Source organism: Lethenteron reissneri, chromosome 22 (assembly GCF_015708825.2).
Source record: "Lethenteron reissneri isolate LAM-NWPU_2019-01 chromosome 22, ASM1570882v1, whole genome shotgun sequence".
Taxonomy (NCBI): Eukaryota; Metazoa; Chordata; class Hyperoartia; order Petromyzontiformes; family Petromyzontidae; genus Lethenteron; species Lethenteron reissneri.
In genome coordinates this window covers 11,790,842-11,810,779 of record NC_083800.1, presented here as the reverse complement: position 1 = coordinate 11,810,779, position 19,938 = coordinate 11,790,842, and the positions used below count along the sequence as shown (strand labels likewise).

The window sequence follows — 19,938 nt, the reverse complement described above, 5'->3', positions numbered from 1 at the left end:
TGAAGTATGGTCAGACAAGGAAGAGCGTTCCAAACGGCAGACAAAAGCGCATCTGAAAGCGCACCATGCAGTGATTGTCTTTTTTTCGATGGTAGCAAGGTATTGTGGTTCATTCGTTTAAAAATCACCACAAACTTCCCACAAATCCCTGCCCAGAAAGACGCGCCTTGCCTGGGACAGCTACAAGGCCTCAGAGTGGTGAGGGGGAGGGGGTCAACACAGCACTGCAAATTTTGTTTCATGGAAACATGAGTTCGATCTCATCAAGGGAGTTCGCAGCCAGCCAGGGAATACGATATCCCCCTCGTTTAGTGGTCAGCGGTGTCCTGCAGATGCCTACGAGAGCTCTCTCAACTCCCTGTGAAGGCTTTTTTGAGAAGCCCAGCAGATGGGAGACTGGAACGGGAATACTTTGATGGGCTGAGCGGGGGGGGGGGGGGGACCAGGCCCTGTGTGTGTGTGACAGGGCGTGTGTTTCTGTGTGTGTGACAGGACGTGTGTTTGCGTGTGTGACAGGGCGTGAAACATTGTGGTGAGCGGTAGTGCAGTGCTTAGCACCACGCTGCGCTACGAACCCCTGCGACCCGAGTTTGATTCCCGCTCACGGCCAGCAGCACCCAGTGCCAATTATCCGAACCGGTCCTGTGCCTCCCCTAGGTCGACTCAACCTCAAATGTGTAAACATCGCCACTGGGAAGACAAAGGCGACCGCGCGTGGTGCTGGCCCACCCCCCTCGTGTGCCGTGCCGGCCTTTGTAGGTGCTACTCGCCAACAGTACTTGACACAACAGTCTGTTAAGGCTATACGGGGGGTCTTTGTCTTTGCACGTGCCATGGAGAGAGCGTGGGGCTGTTAGGTTGAGGAAGAGGGCATCTGCCCCCAAGGCATTTGGCCAGGCCACCTGCAGCCTTTCAGCGCTTGACCTAAGCATCTTAAGAGCTCCAAATTAACCACCACGCACATTATTTTCAATGGGGAAAAAAATTGTATAGCTTGTATAAGTAATATTACGTGCTTGTTTATTATTATTGTGAAAATATATTAGCCCTACTAAATGACAGTAGTTCATTTCTAAATTTGCTCGCCTGAATATTAGCTTACCTTCCTTAAATATTTGAATAAATCACATTCTATGATATACAGTACTGCTTAACGCCCATGTTGATGTTCACATGAGAAAAACTGTGATGATAAACAGATAACTACAGGAAAATCGTGACTGAAAGCTTTCGTGACTGCAAGAATTCATCTTCTTTGGGTATTTCGGTAAAGTCACGTAGATAGGTTCAATTTTTTAAAAAAATTTACTTCGACGTTTCTATCGCAACACGAGCAGTCGTCATCAGGAAAGGGGGTCAAGCCTCTAAAGGCAACCTGTTTCTAAAGGTTTAAAGATGGGCGTAGCCCAAGTGTGTCAGCAGCATGGGCGGGGCAGCTAATGTTAATGTAGGGGAAAACAACGACACCGGCAGTAGGTCTACACCAGGGGTCGGCAACCAAAATAACAAGAAGAGCCATTTCTTTCCAATTCGGTACAAAATTCAGTATTTCAAGAGCCGCAATGCATCTGAGTACATACTGTACATACGTACATATTGTCAAGAAGCAGCCCGTAAAGAGCCGCATGCGGCTCCGGAGCCGTAGGTTGCCGACCCCTGGTCTACACCAATCAAAGGGCCGTCAGGCAAACAATGCACCTTGCTCCACACACCCACACTGCTGCCGGTCTCCACTTGAGGGGGCTCTAGAGAGCCCCTAGTAGAGGGTATTTGGTCTACTCTTTCACGCTGGCCAGATATTTTGGTAGAGGTGGGAGCACCCACACTTTATCCCGCCACTACGAGATCAGCCAATCTAACTGCGGCCAACTTGTTTATACTGCTGGGTGGACAGAGGAGGGGGATTTAAGAAGCTTGCACCATCTATTCAGCTACCGTGCCAGGAGATCGAACCGGCGACCTCCGGACTGGAAGCACAGTGTGCTTCTAACTTCTACACTCTGACAGCTTATGTAATATAATTAATATTTGTAGCTTTAATAACAATACGTTGTTTTTTCTTGCCTCAGCAGGGGCATCGTGACATTTACAAGGCGGCATTGTGTATGAGGGTTGATCAAAGGGGCGTTCATTCATACGACTTTTAACAGCTTTGTGCTGTGGTCCTTTTTTTTTGGTAAAAAAAATCCCTCTCTGCAGGACAGTTACGTGGGGGCAGAAGTCCTTGGTCAAAGAGGCAACACCACCAAACGTGATGCGTGGTAACGACGATCGTACGGGAATGCAATCCTTTACGAAGCACAGGCTCCACAGTGATGAAAAATAAGAATAGGTTTTACCCTTTCTGCCAATAAAACAGGAGGCGTTAAGATGTTCAAACACCAGATACCTTTTGTAAGGTATCAACTGCATTAACCACACATACTGAGCTATCTAGCTCTTTTTCAGAAGCGACCTGGCCACAAATGATAGCTGAACAAAGTGGCTAGCAGCGAAATACTCTAAACGCGTGATGTCGATTCTAAATGTGGAGAAAATAACCAGAGGCCACGGAGAAAAATCCACACAACTACAGGGAGAGAGACACGCAAACTCCAAATATATAGGCGTCATGGTCGGAATTGAACCCACAACAACCTGCATACGAGGCGATGTAGTTAACATCTCATAGCCACCGCCGTGCCCACACTGTGCTCGCTCACCAGGCAGTGGCACTTATTTAGAGCAGAGAATTACAGAGGCAAGGCAGAAGATTGCGGGCATCTTTCAGGCAAACACCAAGTGGTACATCCTGAGCAAGTGATTATTATTTTTCCAGACTTGGAGGAATAATGATGATCATGATTATGATGTGTCCTAGCCATTCCGGACACATGGTATGAAGTATGAAATAAAGGTCGTCTATTGCTAACACTATCGAATGTCGATGCGTCAGACCGAGAGTCAGTCATATGTTGGAGGAGTGTCGTTTAAACAAGATGGGGAACTTGGTTTTGCTTCGTCTGAGGATTATAAGCCACAATCTAGTATGTACACACACAATCTGCCCATTTAGTTTATTGGGCAGTTCCACCTGTGAAGGCACATTCGCGATAACCTAGGTTATAAGAGTTGCACGTTTATAAAATGTACTTACTGAAGGAGCATTTTTTTGTGATCTGCCAGCCACTAAGGGGGCATGCCAAGGAATGTGTCCTCGCTCTGGCTAATTCACGTCCGCTCATTTAAGGCCGGCGGATTAACGCGTCGAAAGCCATCACCACACCAAATTTGGTGACTTAATGTTTAGTCACGTTTCATACCCTAGAGAGTGACCGGCCTTGCTATCGGAGCGGTTTGTCAGCCAATAACTTGCAGATCCAAGTGCCCCGGTACACACGTAACTTACATATATTAAGGTGTGGCTTGAGTGTTAGACCGGTGGAATTAGGCGAGTGTATTAAAAAGAGGGGAATGGAAACAATATGGAACAGACGAGAGGAGTTACAGAGACAGAGATAGCAAGACGTAGTGAGAGACCAACAGATGGATAAAGTAGTTATCATCAGAATAACAAAATCAGCATTGTCCTTGCTTTCCTCGCCTCATAGGAGCAGACTTAGGTGGCAATATAATCCATAGGGCATTAAGAAGATTTCGCAATCTCGTATGACACTGCCATAGGCTTTTAAAATGCCTTATGAAGCACATTCATCTCTCTGCTGGATGTGCCGTGCCACACCTTTAATGGGCTCCTAGCTCTGGGCTGTGACAACGTCATTACTCCAATGCCACTCATTACACACAAAGTGCTTACCACAAGTGAACCACAATACCTCGCTAATCTTGCGAAGGAGCATAAACCATCACGCAAACTCCGGTTATCCTCGCAGCGGCTTTTGGCTAGCCATAGAAGAAATACAGTCGCCACGTCGCACGCTTTCGGATGCGCTCATTCGGCCGTCTGGAACGCTCCTCCCGATTTTAGCAAGCCACTGGAGCTATGCACTTTTATATCTAGATTGAAAACGTATTTCTTGGTAACTGCATGTTGTAGTATTTAGTTTGTTTGTCCTTCACCACCGCACCTCCGATTAGCACGGTTGCCTACGTACGGTGCGAAAAAAGTTCAACATACAACTCAGCCCATGGGCGACAGGTCCTGTTCCGCAGATGGTGTTATAATCGGTGCACGATTGCATTCGGATGTCAAATCCAGCCCTCAGCTTCTGCGTGACTGGAGTCACTTTTGTTGACCTTTGGCAGATCTGCTAAGTCTTCTCTGAATCCAAGATGTGATCCATATGGACAACTTTGTTCTAAATCATCTGATTTACACAAATTTAATTTTGGGGGGTTGTTTGTCAGACAGCCATCAATAGATTTTAATTGCATCCTATGTTCATGTACATACTGCTCTATGGAGTTATATATGAAGTTAAGTGCATAAACATGTCTTCTGTTGATGACTGGGCAGCTCAGGGGTTTGATGCGCATGTAAGAATACCGAACCAACACCATAGCCATCGCGTGTTTGAATCCTCCTGGGATTAAGTGTAGCAATTTCTGTGATCTCAGTGCAGTCACCAATGACTGCACTAAAAATGTCAACCAGTTTTGTGTAGCATTTATTTCAGGCAATGCTAATTTTGAGGATTTCATCTAAATAGCGCCAAACAGCAAACAATCTTAACCTTCAAGAGGTCATCAGAGCCAATCCAATTCCTTCTACCAAATCCTCAAAATGTCCCACAGTTGGGGACGTGTTGTCTCTAAAGTTTTTGCTCTTGGAGTTTTTTCACCGCCTGGTTTTAGTTCTTTCCCTCAGACCTAAACCCCTTGGTTCCACTCCAGTGGCTCGCTCGATAGCTTGTCCTTCGTTTATTACACGTCTACCACCTTCCTTTGCAACTGCCATTTCTTAATTAATTCTACATTACTGTACTCTCCTGGCACGCTTCAATGTGCACCTCTACAGTATATTGCTTGACCTGTCCTGCCCATGGCATTCCTATAGCCACGGTTGGCTACTTCCGGTGCAAAATAAGTTCAACGTACATACACATATACCGTTATTCAAAGGTAAACATGTTTTTTTGCGAAACATTACTCCAGCCTCACGCACACACACGGGAGCAACTGGGTAACATAGGGAACGTAATGAAATGTGGGAGGTCTTGGCCTAGTAGTGGGAAGTTACAAACCGACAACAACAAAAACAACTCCCTAGTAATAATGTTGGCCTCTGTTCTGTTCTAAAGTGATGCATATAGTCTCACAAAATCCACCCTGTTAATGCCAGACATCTCTTCATCTCACTCGTACAATCCCCTTCATTCATGGAGCAACATGTGGAAATCTCACCGTAACACCCAAATGTGCAGCTTCAGCTCAAATCATCACGGCGCGTTTAACCCATTGCCCCCCAACATTCTGTGGTGTGCACATTCATAGCTCCACAAAGTTCTCTACTTCTTCCATATTTCCATTTTGTACTGGTGCCTATGGTGACGATGTAGCACTAACAGGATCGCCATAATCACTGTCTTCAACCGATCATTCGAAAAACTTAGCTGAAGAGGCTCCCATGTAATGCCTCCTTGTAATAAGTTGCATTGATTTGTTGTACGGATGATGCTGTTTATCCAGTTGCCCGGATATTTTTCAGGCGGTGCGTGAGCACAACAGCAACAACAAAACAGAGACAAAAACATCAATATTGCAGAGAACAGGTTAGGGTAAGTAATGTTGCTCAACTAGCAAACGAGGGATCTAACGGTCGCTCAAGTTGTGGAATATGAAAAAGTTCGGTACAGGTTGTGCGTAAGCTCTATATTTTAGCCTAAGAGTGACATAAAAACACTCAAATAAAAAAACACCAGTGCATACATTATGGGAGCAAGAGGCGCCAGAAGACGTTAGGGTGCAAGTGAGCGCTGTGTTTTGCTTTAATCGCGAAATAAAGAGGGTAACGGAGGTGAACGGAGGGAACCAAGCTGAATATGCGTGGCAAGAGTATTGCCGCAGCGTGGAGCAGCAACGCGAAACATATTATTTCACCAAGCAAAGTTTTAGCGCATCGATTTTTTTTTGTAGGAATAAGTAAGAAGGCTACTAACAACTGTGGCTCGCTCAGCACACACCTTGTCGTTACACTGGACTGTTTGCATGGAAACTGGTAAAGGGCCCAAAAATAAACTCTCCCTAAGCAGCGAATCATTGGCCTTCATCCGGTGACAGTCATCCATGTATCTTACGTCCCTGGGATTCACTACATTTGGTAAAGGCTCATAGAGTCAATATATTGTATATGTGGGTACTGTGTACAACATTTACGCTACGTAAAATACTGGGCATGTACATGTATCTGTGGATGGAGAATGTCGAGTGGGTTATGCAGGATTTCTTTTGTTATTTTGAGAGCAGGCAGCTGCGTATATGAACAGTTCAGTTCTACTCTGCGACTGACGAAGAACCCTCGAGCAGAGCGGAGCTGTATTTGTCCATCGTTGCCCCGTGTACAACCTAGCTTTTTAAATCTCTAAATTAGCACGAACAGACATACGCTGAGACAGACTTTATTAGAAGGATCAAATTAAGGATTCATAATCTGCCTCCGGCAGTAGTGGTATATTAATTGGATGGTTTATTGGCTCAGGCTATGTGATTTGGTCTCTGGTGGACCGTGTGTGTGTGTTTTTAAGCATGATCCTGATTCGCCCACACACATAATCAAGCATGTTGTGTGTTGTCCGTGTTACATGACGCTCAGAGGAAGAGCGGTGTGAATTTCATTCCAGAGGCCAACGTGCGTGCTAAAAGGGAAACGCAGCAGGGCTAACAATGAAAATTAGGCCGCATTTATTTCACGATGCAGTTCGCGTAGCTCTGCTGTGCGTGAACTTCTCGTGTGGATCTGACGGGACACAATCTCCACGAACGCCGAGTGGCGTCCGTGAGTCAGCGCTGTCTCTCGTTCGCGCAACGATCGGAGTCGAGGCTTCACATTTTTTCGCAAAGTTAGGCCCCCTTGTGTCCCAGCGTCATGGCATGAACGATTCAAATTGTGAGATAAGGAAAGAAAAAGTCAGCGATTCACTGTCAACGATCAAACCTCATTTGAAAAAAGAATGTGGAGGAATTGAAATGGGCTCTAATCTTGTTAAATGTGTACACATAACGTATACAGTTCACAATGTACAAGAGGCAGTCATAACGTTTTTCGAACGTGTGGCAGTAGTTTAGAAATAGGTTTTCACTGCCCTGATGTTCAACGATTTAAACATTTCTTTATTTTTCTCCAGCATGTGCTATGTTATCTGTTGTTGAATTTCTGGTGGTTTTTGAGGTTCACTTTGACCAACTCATTGGTACTGACCTTTAGATGTGTGTGAAATGGAAATTAGCCTCATAATTACCACAATTTAGCCCAGTAATGCATTGAGTTATTGTCCACAAAAACGAACTATTGAGATGAAAAGGCCGATGTATAATTTTCAGTGTTCATTGTCTGGTCTTCAAAACCTCATTTTGTTTTCTTTCTTAGAGAAGCAAATAATTATGCCATATTAGCTACCGACATCACGCTCTCGCGATTAGCCTTTCCAAATTCTGGAGAGAGAAAAACATTTTCGCACAAAAATAAAATCAAAATCCTGAAAGTGTGTGAGAATGGCATTAAGAAAACGGTCGAGTCATCGGACAAGCTGTTAATTTAAACGTTGCAAAAACCCCAGGTGAAGCATGTTTAGTGTCAACACTGGAGGCGCGTGACTGATGGCCCTAACGGGTGCCTCTCCATAATAGGAGTGGCGTCTGCACAGAACATCGGGGATTACGAGGGCGCTTGGAGGGCCCTTCGCGCGTAGACCGAGTTGACCGCCCCATCCCCCTTACATTCCCTGCACACTTAAAATTATTTTTTTAACAAACACAAATGTTAATCCTATTTCAGGCCTCCTTCATGAATCTAAATGTCCGCAAGGTTTTATTCACAAATTGCTTTATTGCATTGATATATATGTGTTTGTGCGTGCACTGTTTATTGCAAGTCGATTTGTAGGCGCCAGCTTCGCACGGATGGATATAACAGTTGAAATGTACCCCATATGGCAGCTTTAACAACCGGTCTCAAAGCAAAGGTCCAGAAATGTATCGGCACACTTTATAGGTCATGTAACAGTGATAACTTAGAGCCTGTTTTCCGATACACCCCAGGACGATGGGTGAGGGATTTCTTGATCATACTTCACCACCACTGCTCAATGTGGGCTGGTGAAGAGAGAGGCCAAGGATGTTAGCCGTGGCCAGGAACACGAAAAATGCTTTGCCACAGTTCATCGCACAGTGCGCTAACTGCTGTGCCATCACTCCCCCCAGCTCACGTAATTTGACAATGCAGTAATGCAATCAATGGAGCAGTAGTTTACATTATAAAATGTGCGCAAACCCTTTATGAGTACTGTATCATAAATCCCTAAACCACCCTCAACATAATAAATACATTTTCTTTAGTATTTTCTGTCGCAAAGACAACTCTGTAGTGCCCATGTGTCTCCTTGCCAGGCTCTATTCCAAAATGGGTCTGCTGCTTCTAATGGCTGTGTGTCTTTCTCTTCTTCTTCTTCTTCGCCATTTACAGTGAGGGCTGCATAGTTGAACGCCTAATTTTTTTGTAATCTAATTGGCGCCATCGCCATGGAAGTTGAACGAGTGGTGTCCCGCTTCTTCTGCGGCAAAAAAAGAATCAGTGACATCGTCACACGACCGCTGCGCAAAACGTCCACCTTTTCCAGAATGAAGTTTGTCACCCTTCATCAGATCAATTTATAGCAAAGCAATTCAACAAGCGGTTCACGGCATAATGGTAACACTTTCATACAGGTGCGCTGCAGTGGCGGGATGTTAATTCCCTCACCGGGTATGCAGCAGGTCATGGATTCGATCCCGACCCTGATGCCTGCTGTATATTTAGAGTGCGTCTCTCTCTCTCCCCGTAGTCACGTAGATTTTTTTCCGGGTCCTCCTGTTTTTCTCTCCACGTTCAGAATCAACACACGTATCGTTTATTTGGCTGCTTTAAATGTCCACGCGATAAGCCGCTTTGTTTAGCTATCATTTGTCGCCATGCCGCGTCTGAAAAAGAGCTATACAGCGCAGTCGACCTTACCTGGTAAAACATTTTTTTGTCTTTATATATTTGTCGAGAATAACGAGAGGGGGGCAGCCGAGGGAGGGCACGCGCCTGAGAGGACATCCACGGTGGGCAGGTGCTTGGTGGATTGCTACTCCATGAGCGTTGGCGTCAGCAGTGGATTGATCATGCCTCACGTATACTAACAGAATTTAAAAAAAACATTGTCGTAGGTTTTGTTCAATTTAGCATATTTTGTGTGACCCAAGTGAGACCCCGTTGATATCAATCATGGGGGGGAGTATTTAGCCAAAGCTAAAGTATGTAAGTCTGACCACTTTTTAAGCCGTTGAGTTTCTTTAACGCGTTGAACGAGTGTGGATGTGAAGCTATTTTGTGACACGTTGCAATAAAAGGGGCCTTGGAAATGAGTAGGCAGGGCGTTGACAAAGTCGAGCCACGCCTCAGTTTGTTCAAGCATTTGCTTCTCATGACCACAGCTCTGTTTTCTTAGCCTCTCGTTGCGTGTGAGTGACTTCTGCCCGTGTCAGGGTATCCACCGGCATTGATTTATGAGACCTCACCTTGCCGATGAGACTCGGGGAAGAGCATATGATCCGTAGCAGTCTTGTTTAAAAGATACACGAATAAAAAATAACCATAATGCTATCAACGACATTTTATTTACTTTTCAGATTTACCTGTTGCTTTAGTCTTATGTAGCATATATACTTGAAGCTGGGGCAATTCAGCAGTTAAGACGTCTTAACTACTGTATAATTGATAATTATTCATTATAATCAACCAAAGCATTATATTTGGCTACTTTCCATGGTCCACCACTCGGCCCCTTTAAAAAGTGACCTCCGCCCCTTGCATCCAGCCTCTCGAAGGCGGGAAACCCCCCACAAAACCAAGGCCAGCGTGACGCGCCTGGTGACACCAACGACGTCATCAAGCCCCACCCATCACCTCCCGTCCAGCGTCGCACGTGGGAACGGAGGACAGATCTCCCCCCTCCCCCAACTATTTTCCTGTTAAAATGTGATCAGTTGCGCAATCAGACTTGAAATTGTTTGGGCAGTGATCACTTAATATAACCCAGCTCTGAAGTGTTATTACGTATGTCAATGTGCGTAACTTGATAGGAGGAACAGCAGTGGGGGGGGGGGGGGGGGGGGGGGACACATCGGTGGACACAGTGCGCTATAGTGCTCACAAACCAGGGCCAAATCTTGGCCGTGCGTAACGACAGGCTCAATTGGAATCTGAACCTGGCTTGGGATTCTACTTGGTTTCCCGAGACTAACATTGAGCATCTGGTGGGGTATGTCAGTCACGCCACTGCCATCGTGTGCTGGTGTCAGCCCCAATATATACTCACTAAAAAGGTGGGTCCACGCCTAACTGACCAAAATTGCTCTTTCAATCTTCTTCTTTGGTATTGCTGATGTAGATGCAGAGCAACAACTAAAATTTCACATTGAGGTGGACAAGCCAGATCATCGCGCTCGGAGCAGCGGAGTGGTATCGCTGTGATGTCTCCTTCGTATTTGTGGATCTGGAATTGCGTCGGTATGTGTTGCATGGTCTCGATGACAATTTGTGCATCAGGCATCCGCATCTGCACGGTTTGTGCGCGGATGCGGTTTCGGATGGACCATGAGCTACGTGGAAGATCAAACCCAGGAATCTTCTGCATTTCGTCTTTCACAAGGTGTTCGTGGGTTATTTTGAACTCCATTCAGCGCTCTAAGCTTCATGGGAGTTGAACTCTTGCAATGGCGCTGCTAAATTGCCAGCCTATACGTGGACGTCTCTGGCTGCAGAGACATCCAACATTAAGTTGCATCCATAATAGAGGTGTTTTGGGCTAGATCGCCTAAATATAAATGCGCCGTTAAAACCCGCCACAACCTAACACAGTCAATTAGTAAGGTTTGTCACATAAACAACACGTGCCAATTCGTTACAAGTTCAGCAGATCGGTGCATTGGAGAGTAAAGCCACAACATTTACAATCCGGGTCCCGTGACATTTTGCCGGTGATTACAACCAGCATCATCAGGCGACAGCCAGGGTTGTGGAGAAATCCTCCTGTTCGGGTCTTGAATATATGCAGAGAAGTGCCACCGCAGATGTTCGGACACCAAAAGTCACCCACCAACCGACCAGTTTTGGGGGAACGATGTGTCACTCAACACCCCTCCTTTCAAGGGCTTTGTCCCGCGCAGCCAGATGGCACAGCTCCACTTTTAAAAGGATAGGGTCATAACCCAGTGAGCAGGCGAGACGTGAATAAGATTCTATATCTGTATACATACGAGTCTGTGGTTATCAAGTGGTGAGTTGGAAACATCGCGTTCATGTCGTGCAGTGGATAAAGAATACATTAAAACATTTTAAGCATCAATAATTCACAGCCCTTTGTCAATGCACTTCTGGAAGAAGGCCTCCTCCCAGCACAAATTTCGGTCATGGGAGGGAATTGACCATACTTCACCAAGTTTTGCCAGTGCAAGTTGGTGAAAGGGGCTTTTTGCGTCTGAAATTGATGTCACGCACCACGGATGGTAGCCGTGCCTCGAAATCACTCTGTTTGCTGGGTTTTGTGGTGCCTCCTCCCCACCTCCTCCGCTGAACATCGGGGTTACACTAATTTACACCATTGCACACGCACGCACGCACGCGTTACTTGCGCGTTTATTTATAACAGGCCTTCATTATGAGAAACAAGCGGGCTAAAACATCTGCTGCTCCTTTAGCGCGTGCGACTAAAGCCGACGAGTCACCCTGCCGCTGCTCCTTTCACGCAAGTCGCCATTAGTCACAGGGGCGTTTCGCCTTCTCGCCATCTGTCAAGCCGTCGTGCGCGAGACACTCGCCACAATCACCACGGAACACTACCACGGCGCCCTGCCAGCCTTTCAGCCCAGCAGTCGGCAGCAAGCCAAGCGTGAGCCACCGCTCACTCCCTCCTCTGCCAGTAGCACAACTGGCATAATGATCATGGGTGAAAGCAGGAGAGAGAAAGTCCTTTTCTCCGCGGCGCGATGCGGCAATTGACACCGCGATCACTTGCTCAGCAATAATCTACAATTCCTCTGTGAGATCCGGGTACAGCGCTGGCCGTTAATGCCTGCAGATCAGAATTTAGAATCTTCAGATGTCGGATAATTCAGATGCTGCTCTCGTGCGGAGATCAAAGTGAAATGCTCAGTTTTGCTCATTTGATGTGATGTGCAAAAGCCAGCGCTTACAATTGATATTAGTGAAATCATTAACGCATTTTTTCTTCTGAACTGAAAAAGCCCCAGCCAGGTTTGCGATCTCTGCGAGCATCTTGTTTAAACCAAGCTTTGTGCAATGGCAGCTTTATAGCATCAACATCGTGAGAATGTTTTTGTTTTTTCCCGAAATCTAAACAGCTCACATTACTCACTGCAAAGAGGTGTGCCGTTCCTACTCCCCCTATTAGTAAATTAACACTCAATATCATCTTTCCATTGCTCACGATTTATCAAGAATTCCACCTACAAACATTTTCTTGGTCATCGAAAGCGATGGTCATGCAGCACAGAGACACGTGGAAATGTTAGCCGATGGTGTTCATATATCAGACAAGGGCAGTCTTTGTTCATAAAAAAGGTGGTGAAGTGTGTTCAGTCTGTGCTTCGGCACCACGTCACCGATATAGTTCCTGGGAAATTTGTATTTAAAGCTGAACAGTCGCTTTTATTCGCGTCTTCTGATGCCTCTCTTTGCAAAAGTGATCGTGCAATTTCATTGGTCTCTCTCGTACTCACGCGGGATAATAAAGGGGTTTTGAATTTAATGGATGTTACCCGGTCCATGTCTCCAAATGGAACATGGTAATTTGGGTCGATAGTGCACAGCTGTTAGCAGTGGTTGACCATTATGTGTCTTGGGTCATTCAAAGTTGACTAAACTTGACTACAGATACAAAAGGAGTTAATTTGGTGCCACTGTTAATGGGTATTGTATCAGTGTAATAAAACCTCCACGTTCAATCTTGTTTACTGAACCCAGTTCTTGGTATAAAAAAAAGCTCAACACATTTGTCAATAACGCCTCCTTAAAAAGGAAACATTTCTCATAGACGACGTTTCGGGCAATGGCCTTTCTTCACAGCACAGTACAGAGGCCCACGAGGTAGAATCAATGTACAACTTGGTGAGTGTGTGTTTAATTTCTCCCTGTTTCTGCTCTTGTTATTGTCGGTGGGGCGGGGGGGGGGGGATTGTATACAATTGTGCGAACCATGTGTGTGTGTTTCTTCTGCTGATTCGTCAAGACCGTGGAATGTTGAAAGTCAAAAAATCTCACCGTCAATGTGTCGTGAATGTGTACGCGTCTGTTGCAGAACCGATTCCGAAGCAAGGACCGTAAAAATCCGAGCCCATGACAGCGTCCTCCGGAGAGATCGTCCGTCAACAGCCGCGAGTGTCAAAGTGGTTGTCGTGTCCTCTAAATCACAAGATGTGAAAACTCCCTCGCCTGGTATCCGCAGGAAGTCCTGGGTTCGAGCCTGACTGTTGTATATTTGGAGTTTGCGTGTCTCTGTCCCCGTTGGTCGCGTGGGTTTCTCTCCGAGTCCTCCGGTTTCTCTCTCCACATTTAGGAACGTACGTTTAGAGAACTTGTCTGCGATAAATGGCCCCATGATAAGCTACTTTGTTGAGCTATCATTTGTGGCCAGGTCACTTCTGAAAATGAGCTATGTAACTCAGTGGGCCTTACCTAGTAAAATAATAACAAAACGTTTTTATATAGTTTCATATTTTACTTGGGATCTGATGTCTTTCTTCTGGCCGTGTGCCTATCAGACACACCGCGTTTTAAACGTTCCATTTCGAAAGCGTTTTATATTTATATCTGCCTGTAAAAACGAAAACGTTACCGTGTAGGCATGTTTTTTTCTCATTTGGGATATATGTGAACTTTTAGAAGTCTCTGGATTTATGTCTTAGGAGAAGTATTATTTTATTGAACAGTTTTCATGCTAGATTGCGCAGTAATTAAGTCAGTCTGGTTTAATACAATCATAGCGTTGGTTTGCATTAGAAAGATCAATGTCATGAATGGTGCATTTTACAACATTGGCCTATATCTCTATACACACGCATATTTTTAATATTGAAATTCAATTACAGGTAATTTTATATAGAATACTGTACATAATACATGTATCTAAATCCCTACTTTATGCACAAAACACACATCTCTAAACAGCATGCATTGCATATTCACGGAATTAAACAATGCCCGACAAATTAACAACACAAACCAAGAACAGACCATGGAATTGTCATAGCCCTGTTAAAAAAACTAAATAGCTAAATGGTAATCTTAAGTTGTCTATAAAGGGCACACACGTGCAGTTTCACACACTGCGTGAAGCGTTATGAAAAGTGTAAGATGCAGCTTAGTCGTAGCACATTACTCGCTTCTGACAGCTTACTCAGTACAAGCAAACTCCAGAAAACTGGAACGCAAGCAGTTAGTGAATAGGGCAGCACACGAAGCAGAGCTTTAGCGTCAACATTTAGAACGCATCTATACACGGGTGCTCTCAGCTGTGGCCTACTGCAAGGGGGCTTTGTCCTTAGCAACCAGTGGGCCTTGGAAAGGCTTGACGTTCGTCCTTGTCCTTTTAAGCCAGTATCTTTTCAAAGCTTCAATTCCATAATTTCCAAGGTTGGTGGCTAAGAATCAGACTGTTATTCAACGAACCCTTACAGCCTTAACTGTTCCACGCAACGGAGTGCATTATTTGATACGTTGCCATTGTGGCTGCATAAATATATTTCTATTTCATATGGAATTGTTTTGACTATCTCTAAGCAAGGAACCACGTGATCTGGGCAAATGTGAATCCGAGTACGCTTGAACTAGGCCTCGTGAAGCATTCGACTAAGAAATGCATGTTCTGAATGTGATCTGAAACGACCATTAAAGAAACAACCACAATTGTGGGCCTTTGGTAAATATCACCGTTCTTGTTTCATAGCAGCCTTCTGATCACATGACCACAAACGACAAGACACGGAATGGAAGCTGCTATACCTGCATGAGACAAAAGTGCATTTTGGTTAAATTTCCACAAAAGTAGTCTTACCGTCGTCATATTTTGTTGTTATAATGCAATTGGCTCTGAGTATAATCGAGGTTTAACTGACAGTTTTTCCCCAAGTATTTTGATACGATTAATACTATAATGTTATGCAGATTCACATTAATATGTTGATTTTAAAACACCACTTGTGCTATTTTAAATGGAAATTCGCTACCCCTCTAAGTCACTCAGTGCAGAGTTGCAGAACAGTTCATGTTTAATCTCTTGACATAAGTAAAAATGATGTAAATTTAATTACCATAGCCTTGGTTCCCAAGTTGCGCAATGTGTAGTTTTCCTGCAGCCATTGTGTTTTATCCGCTATTTTTATTATTAACATTTCTACATGTGTAGAAGAAGCTTCGGATAAGCAGATAAACATGGTAAAAAAATAATTTCTCTATATGTAAACAGGGAAGATTATTCAAAAGAGCCTCCTGTTATATTAATCATCCATGTGTCAATGTCTTCTTACGTTCATTCTTTAATGTGTTTGTCAAAAATCTCAAATCGATGCATCAGTCACACGTATAAAATCCCATTAGGCGATGTTCACGCTGGTGCGTGTACACACACCCAGACACGAACAAAAGGCAAAGATGCCACTGATACAACTGGGACTATGCGAAATGTGCTATTAGCAGGCTGGACGTCTGCGCGCGCACACACGCGCACACACACGTGCTAACAAGTGTCAAACACGAGCAAATGCTAACACGTGTCTTCTGTCCCACGCTGATATTATAATGGCTGAGGACGGTGCTCGAGTGAATTCCTTTGAGGCCGATGATCCCTTCAAGACGAGCAGAGTTGATCTTTTTTTGTCAGTCTCGGTGTTTCCGAGACGCCACAGGATAAACCTGCTCTTTTACGCATCTCCGCCTAGGACCACGGTTGTCCATGTTGAGCTTGTACAAGGCGAGGCATATTCAACATTCCTCGTGCCATCTCTGCGGGAAATGATTGGTTTTTTTCCATTGAGCCTCCCTTTTGTATAAAATCAGCCTCCCGTACGCGCGCCTAATAATGCCGTCGATACATATTTGAGAAGGTCTGGGAATCCATTATCCATTTCTCTTGCTTGCCACAGAGGTTTATGGTAAAGTAGTAATTGTCATTCTTTTCAGGTGAATGATGCTCAAACAGTAGAGCTAAGCATAACGATGAAAGGGGGACTCGGTGGAGTCTCTTTAGCTTCTTAATGAAGCATAATTTGGGGGTGAGTGCGTGTTACAATAGAGCAAAAAAACAAAAGAACCTTTCCGCTTGAAAAGAACAAATTAAATACATGACGTGACATGAGAATGTATCCATCTAAGGTTCTGGGAGGCACTAATGAGAATTTGTCGGCTTCGGCTTTGTATCTATTAGCTGGGATTTCTGGCGCAAGCGAAAAGTATAAATTACTCATTTGGAAAGTTAACGTCGAACCAATGGAACAGTTTTTGAATGGCATGTAAGTATGCACTTCAAAATCTGCGTTCAATTTAATTACATTTCATCCTGATGTTGAGGGTTGATGTGGGTTTCAATCGCACACCCAATCATAGTTTATATGTGAAATGATCAGCACACGTTTACAGATAATGGCATGAGTGCTCTCTGTCAATTTAATTCCCTGCAAAATCATCCTATATTTTTATTTCCAAATGCCAGTTTTTACAACCCCATCAAGAGTCCAATAAAGAGCTCATAAATATAGATTTTTTTTACTTTGCAATGAAGGGTAAATGCAGTTTTTTATCCCTACATTTTGGATAAATGGTTATTTCACGTTCATATTTGCATTTTATTTTGTTCCTTAATCCTTTGGTGTAATGTATTTGAAATGCCACTTCCAATATGAAATGCCTTGTTATTTTAAAAATGATCAAGTGTACATTCTTTAGTTTTTGATATACAGTACATTATGGAATGCAGCTGTGAAGCCCTAAATGCTGGTATTATTACGTGTTATTTCTGAAAATTAGTTTCTATTGCTGGTTCTTTTTTCAAATGTTTATACATTTCCCCATTTTACTCTTTTAGCCGTGAATACCACTTGCCCAAGGTTTCCACAGATTGTCACATTTCTTATTAAATGTAATTATTTTGTTACTGGAGAATATAAAATACAAATGAACTGGAACCTCAAAAACCACGTAAAAATGTTACGTTATTCTTCACAGATGGTTTTGTTCAGTTCCACGGTGATGCTGGTCATTTAAAACGTATTTGGAGAAATAGAGGCCATTTCTAACTGTTCACTAAAGCATTTAAAGGACATTTAAAGTTCGGCAATTGGATGCATTACAAATTGTGCACGAGTGTTGTACATGGACACCAGTGGCAATCGTACAAGCTGAAAGAACCAAGAAGACCATTAAATACAGTACAGGACTCCTCCACTTACGAACATTCGACATAAGCCCTATCAGGGATAGGAACAAACCTGTTCGTATGTCCAGTTGCCTGCTCGGACCGAGAGTCGTAAGTTCAACCGCTCCGCGAAATAGATGGCAGTGGTGGCATCTACATCTGCGGAACATGAAGAACCAGTGGCATCTACATCTGCAGGAGATTATTAAAGTTTTAAATCCATTCCCCGTGTTTAGTGTACGTGCCGTACAACATGTTTGGAATCATTATTGGTTCTTTCGGTAAAGTCACGTTGAAGGGAAATAATAAAATAATAAAAATAAAACATAATAAATATAATTCTCACGACGTTTCGCCCACAATGCAAGCAGCCGTCCTCATGTGAAGAACAGAGCTGTCGGAAAGACAGCATCCTAATGAACACTGCTAAGCTTGGCAGCGTATTTTAAGCTGGGTGGGAGGAGGATGCTGTCTTTCCGACAGCTCTGTTTCTTCACCTGTGGACGGCTGCTTGCGTTGTGGCCAAAACGTCGTGAGAATTTTATTATGTTTTATTATTTTATTATTTCCCTTCTACGTGACTTTACCGAAAGAACCAAAAATATGAATCCCTGCGGTCACGAAAGCTTTAAATCGAAAAATGTTTGGAATCGACAGGAGTAAAGTTGAACTTACAAACAGACCTCTGGAACCTAACTCGTTTGTAAGTGGACGAGTACCTGTACCTTGTGAGATGTGTGAATAGCTGCGGAGACAAAGGCGGGTGATTGGAGTTCTGTATGTGGTCGCTAACAGCACCTGGCCACGACAGTCTACGAGGCTGAGTGGAATAGCTTTTGCTTCCGATGTTTTGTTAAAGTTAGCACTTCAAAAAAAACATTACGCTGAGGACTTATATTTCAACCAATATATTTGTCATCATTTATGGTTGGGCGGAAAGGTGGTTTCCTGTCAATGTTCAGTAGCAAAGCAGCTATTTAGTAAAAGAAAATCAACATGAACTGCCTTTCGGTGGAAAATATTAAGTAGGCCGATAACAACTGAGCTAGCAAGAATCAAAATCATATTCGTAGTAGATATTTTTTTTTCATTTCAACAAAGATACGGTGTCCGACACCAGCCTCAAGGCAGATGTAATGTCACACTCACACGTCATGGAAGATGCACTGAATATTGAGATAGATGTCCATATCTTGGTCACTCTTACCTTCCCTCTATTTCAGTACATGTAGTCAACAAGTTGTTAATAGTTAAACACATTTCGAAGTGTTTTGACACATTTTTTTGCCTAATTAACGGCGAGGGTGCAGCCCTGAAATAATTTGCTCTTGACACTGCTGGTAGAGGCGCCTCCACGAGAGGGATGTCTAGAAGAGCCCCTCTAGGATATTTGGCCTACTCTTCCATGCTAACCAGACGTCTTTGAAAAGGTGGCCGTACCCACGCTTTACCACGCTAAACGCGCCCTGCCAATCGACTGCCTTGGCCGATGAATTAAACATCTCCGACATGCAAGAGCAATCAAATTATTCGTAATTATAATGTACATTTATTTTTAAATCCGATGAGCAAGCAGTCATTAAAAATATATTTCGTGGAACAGAAGATAAATCATCGACACTTTAATGATTTGCATTTATTGTGGGATGTGAATATGAATGTATGGTGCTTGAATGTAGAACTGTAATGTAATGTAACAGTTTGTGGCTTTGCAATGGTAATGAGTAAGTAATTGTCCTCTGGCTGAGACAAGATCGTGTTGAGATATAATATTTAAGACTTAAGAATGGGTGCTCTTTTACATGTTGTATACCGGTAATGAAAAAACACATATTCTACTTTCTAAAAGTACATTTCTTCCGCATGACATTGTGCATGCCTAAACATTTCATATTATTTCTGATAATGATTTGCAGCAGGACATGTTCTGTGTGGGGGGAACAACGCGTGGCTGACACATTTACCCAAACTAAGTGGCGCACTTCGCAAGACCAAAGTCAAACCTTCAGTGACGTCAGTGTTGGCGTTGACGTGCGCTTAAATGTTGGGCCTTTTCATCTCTTTTCGATGGTCCAATTCCATTCGTTTACATCGGTGCGTGGTGCACTAAAACAAAATTACATTCACTGCTTTTGCTAAAGAAGGCCATGCCCATTTAAGACGGTAACGCAATTGCGGCCGCGTGGCTGAATTTAAGTTGAGTGCCGCTGATGCAGCGGAAATGTTTGGTCTGTGTGATTTAGCGGAGACCGTGGTTCAATACCTCTGGACCAGTGGTAAAGGCTGTCGGGATGGAGAGTCCCATTAGAGGTCCCGTAACACTCCTGTAAAT

At 43.9% G+C, this 19,938-nt stretch overlaps 1 protein-coding gene across 1 annotated transcript in view; it reads left to right on the top strand.

Moving 5' to 3' along the window:
* LOC133345638 (janus kinase and microtubule-interacting protein 3-like) overlaps positions 1 to 17,960 on the top strand; it is a 245,526-nt gene extending 227,566 nt beyond the window's left edge. Inside the window, 1 exon segment of the mRNA XM_061556581.1 lies at positions 13,497 to 17,960. The gene's annotated coding sequence lies outside the window, so the exon portion shown is untranslated.
* Positions 17,961 to 19,938: the final 1,978 nt, after the last annotated feature.